This window comes from Crocodylus siamensis, chromosome 5 (genome assembly GCF_052110815.1).
Source record: "Crocodylus siamensis isolate JL-2025a chromosome 5, ASM5211081v1, whole genome shotgun sequence".
NCBI lineage: Eukaryota > Metazoa > Chordata > Crocodylia > Crocodylidae > Crocodylus > Crocodylus siamensis.
The window spans coordinates 88,693,244-88,697,645 of record NC_143399.1 but is presented as its reverse complement, the minus strand read 5'-3'; the positions used below and the strand labels follow the sequence as shown (position 1 = coordinate 88,697,645).

At 44.3% G+C, this 4,402-nt stretch overlaps 1 protein-coding gene across 7 annotated transcripts in view; it reads right to left on the bottom strand.

Annotated features, from left to right (window-relative positions):
- Window positions 1–4,402, bottom strand: part of COBL (cordon-bleu WH2 repeat protein) — a 255,404-nt gene that overhangs the window by 79,697 nt on the left and 171,305 nt on the right. The gene's annotated exons all lie outside the window — the stretch shown is intronic.

The following is a 4,402-nucleotide window of genomic DNA, read 5'->3' as shown; positions in this document are numbered from 1 at the left end:
GCAGTTTGCAAGGAGTTGGCAGGTCAGTTTACCATCTCCCCTCTTCTAAGGTAAGTTATTTCTTTAATTATGAATAACTAACCTAGATATTTAGCATAAGCTGCTAAAACTCAACAGTTCAATCAATACCTAAGTCCCTAGAGACCAGAGCAATTGGGGAATTCACCAGGGAGTTCGCAGTAGCTCACTGGCTGCATGGTAACAAGGCACAATGTGCTAAGTGAACATTTGCAGGGCACATTTCTTCTCGTGTACCATGCTGCTCTTGCAATATATATACTGTGTAGGCTAGCAACAGTAAGTTACTGAGGAGATGGAAGACAAGTTGAATCAATGGACCTTGGATGGAAAGCAAGACTCAAAAAGAAGATTACAAACTGAAAGAAAATAGGTATCCTCACCTCATACTTCCAACAGAATTGACACAGGCTATAGAAGACTCAGAAAACTAGTTATGATTGTAATAACAAAAATGAAGATTTGAATGAGTGACTCTGACAAATAAAATAGTTTGGCCAACGCGATAATAAACTGCAGCCCGGGTTTTCTCCATCTGCCATTATGATGCGGTAACTTAACAAAGGATGAAAAATTGCCACTATAATGAAAAAGTACCTAAAAAGTTTTTTTTCCACCATCTCCTGAAAGCCTCATGAGCCTTCCACGCCTCCTGGAGTGGCCTTTGGTGAAAGACAGTCCACCAAGACAAGATAGCCTACTGGTCTATGAAAGAAGTAAAAACTGATAAATCTTCCTGTTGTGGAGGAGTCAACTATCACCAAGAAGGATGTTTTTGAAATTGCAGCAAGCCTGCAAAACTTGGGACTGGATCAGATTCAGTTACTGGCAAATGTACCTGAAATGTGCACATCACATGGTGGCATGAATATACCAAGAGGTTCTTGAAGGAAATCAAGCAGGTGGCGGAAACTTTGATTAGGATAAATGCATCATAACACTTATCTAATGTGGGAATGTGGTTAGGCAAATCAATCTGAAGCTTGTAAATGAAATGGAAACAAAACAAAATAACCTGACACAGAGCACATGGACAAATATTTTGTACTGAATCAACTTCTAAAGATAGAACCCATGAAGAAACAAAAGAATGACTGCTAAGACTTTTTTTTTTTTTTTAAACTGCCTGGAATGTGTTTTAAAGTTTGAACTAAATTCCTTAAAAACTCGCAACAATAAACAGATCAGTTATACCCATGCTGCTTATAATCTCGTGTCTCAAGACACATGCAAAACCCAAGTGGCCCAAGATAAGCCTAGAAGGTCTGAACAGAAAAGTGAGGATGCTCTTTACACATCTTCTATACATCACTCAAACTGCTGCACTACGTGAAGACCTTTTGAAACTTGACCAGCTTCACAAGAGTCAGGTGGATGGCTTGAGGGAGACTCAAAAACACTTGAGGAAAATTCACTGTTATATCTGCTAGTTGTTTCAGCTGATCAGCATTTTATATATCTGGCAGTAGGGAGAGAAGTGTCAGAAGTTAAAAACATGAGGACAGTTTAGGAGTGGATAGGATGGCAGTTGAAGGCACAACAGGGCAGGTTCATTTTCATGGTGTCCATTGACCAGCACTTGACTTGACTTGACTAGAGAACATGAGATCCTGGAAGAAGATAAGAAAGCCAGGAGGACACTAGGCATCAATCTCACTACAGAATCTCACTACAGCTCTGGATGACAATATGCAGTGCACCACTGGAGAAAAAATATCTGTTCACTATCACAAGTTGCTCAGAGAAGTGAAGTTGATCTAGCACCTAAAAAGGTGAGCATCGTAGTAGCAGCATATTTCAGGAAAGGAGTTAAATATTAAGGTAAAGGTAAAGGCTTTATGAATACTGAAAACAGAGTACACATACCACTCATTAAATTGTTGTCTCCATGTGGAAAGCAAGGATTATCTAAAAGGCTGTCTCCGTGAGAGCAATCAGGTATGGCTTAGTCACTTAGTTCTGACATTCTGTCTCCATGCCCTGGCACATGCCATGAGCCTACATGTTGATGATCATAATGATGGAAGAGGAGCTTATACTGGCTCCAGGAACATTAATGAACATGTAATGTAAGTATATGTGGAGAACACCCTAATAGCAAACCATAATTTAACATTGCTAATGGCTGCTCTCAGTGTTTCAAAGGAGAGAACCTCATTTAAATGTTGGAGTGTTTTTCAAAAGTGTTTAGCACATGCTGAACATTTCTAACCTCAAAACTTTTAGTTCTCAAAAACATCTAGGAAAAAAAATACAGCTTCTCTGGTTGCTGGCAAAATGTTTCCATATCAGATCAATCTTTTCTGGGCTTTTATGATAAAGCTCACATGGTAAAAGCATTACAAAAAAAAAACCCAGGGGACTGTGGCATTAACACCTACACAGTCAGATGGGTCACTAGTTGGCTGGAGGGCTGCACCCAGACAGTGCTGGTGGATGGGTCTTATTCAGCCTGGAGGGATGTGGGCAGTGGGGTTCCGCAGGGCTCGGTGCTCAGGCCCGCACTGTTCAACATCTTCATCAGTGACTTGGACAAGGGGGTAAAAAAGACCGTGTTCACATTTGCAGATGACACTACGTTGTGGGGGGATGCGGGCATGCTAGAAGGGAGGAATAGACTGCAATCGGACCTAGACAGGTTACAGGGGTGGGCTGATGAGAACAGGATGGGCTTCAACACTGACAAGTGCAAGGTGATGCACCTGGGGAGGAAGAACCAGCACCATACTTACAGGCTGGGGAACTCCCTCCTCATCAGCACAGAGGCAGAAAAGGATCTTGGAGTCACTAATGATGCCAAAATGAACATGGGCCGGCAGTGTGGGGATGCAGTCAGGAAGGCCAACCGTACCCTTGTCATGCATCCACAGATGCATCTTGAGCAGGTCCAAGGAGGAGATCCTCCCCCTCTATGTGACACTGGTCAGGCTGCATTTGGAGTAGTGCATCCAGTTCTGGGTGGAACACTTCAGGAGGGATGTGGACAACATGGAGAGGGTCCAGAGGAGGGCCACCCGCATGATCAGGAGTCAGCAGGGCAGACCCTATGGAGAGAGGCTATGGGACCTGAACCTGCTCAGCCTCCACAAGAGAAGGCTGAGGGGGGATCTGCCATTTACAAACTGGTCAAAGGGGACCAGCAGGCATTGGGAGGGAGAGTCCCTGTTCCCCCGAGCACTACCAGGAGTGACAAGAAATAATGGTCACAAGCTGGCAGAAGGTAGATTCAGACTAGACATCAGAAGGCGCTACTTTACTGTCAGGGCGACTAGGATCTGGAACCAACTTCCAAGAGAAGTAGTGCTGGCTCCTACCCTGGGAGTCTTTAAGAGAAGGCTATATGAAAAGCTGGCCGGGGTTGTCTGACCCCAGTACTTTTTTCTGCCATGGTACAGGGTTGGACTTGATAATCTGCTCAGGTCCCTTCTGACCCTACCAACCATGGAACTATGAAACATTTCTACTCTGACATAACACTGATGAAATCATCTCAACAGAAAATTTCCAGTTTGAAAGAATGACACTGGTGATGCAACATGCAGAAATACCAGAAGGAAAATATAGGTTTTAGCAGTACTTTGTCTAGAGATAGTTTTGCACGGATATATTAGAACTTCAAGCAAGTTTATGGCAGGTGAACATTTTACACTCTGAATATTTATAAAGAAATATGTATTTGTCCCTATTTACAGAACTTAAATCTTTAATACCTCTAAAGTACCCATCACTTTTCTCAGAAAAAGTGTACATAAACCAGTGAAGACTGGTAATTTTTTGCATAATCAATATTCTTTTGCGCAACAGCAGGAAACAGGACATTAGGCTACACAGGACATTTGTACATACATATTTTTTCAATGTAGGTAAAAATCTTTTAACTAAATCCTGCAGCCCTTAGACTCCAATTTAGCAAAGCCCCCTGTGGAAAACTTATCTGCTGAAGCTGGGAGGCGGTGGGGTGCCGCACCAGAAGACAAGCACAGGAAAAGTGAAAACATGGCGGGTGGAGCCACCACAGCAGAACTTCAGAGAAAAATGATGGGGACAGCTCCCACATCAGCGTGGGCACATTTTTTACATGCCTGCCAGGGCCGATTGGCCAGCCAGATGCCCGGGGCCAAGACAAAAGGACTAGCGGAAGAGCAGCGGGGGTCCTGAAAGAGAAACCCCCAGCCAGTCAGGAGGGACAAAAACGTGCCCACAGTCCCAGGGAGGAGACCTGGTGGGCACCTCAGGAGAGGGAAGCCCTGAGGATCTGCGACCAGCTTGAGCCAGGGGAGCCACCCACTGAGTCAGAGTGGGCACTGACCAGCACCACTGAAGACTGGGGTCAGGTGGGGCCCAGCAGCAACTTAATATGGACGCCACCAGCGGGTGGTAAGGA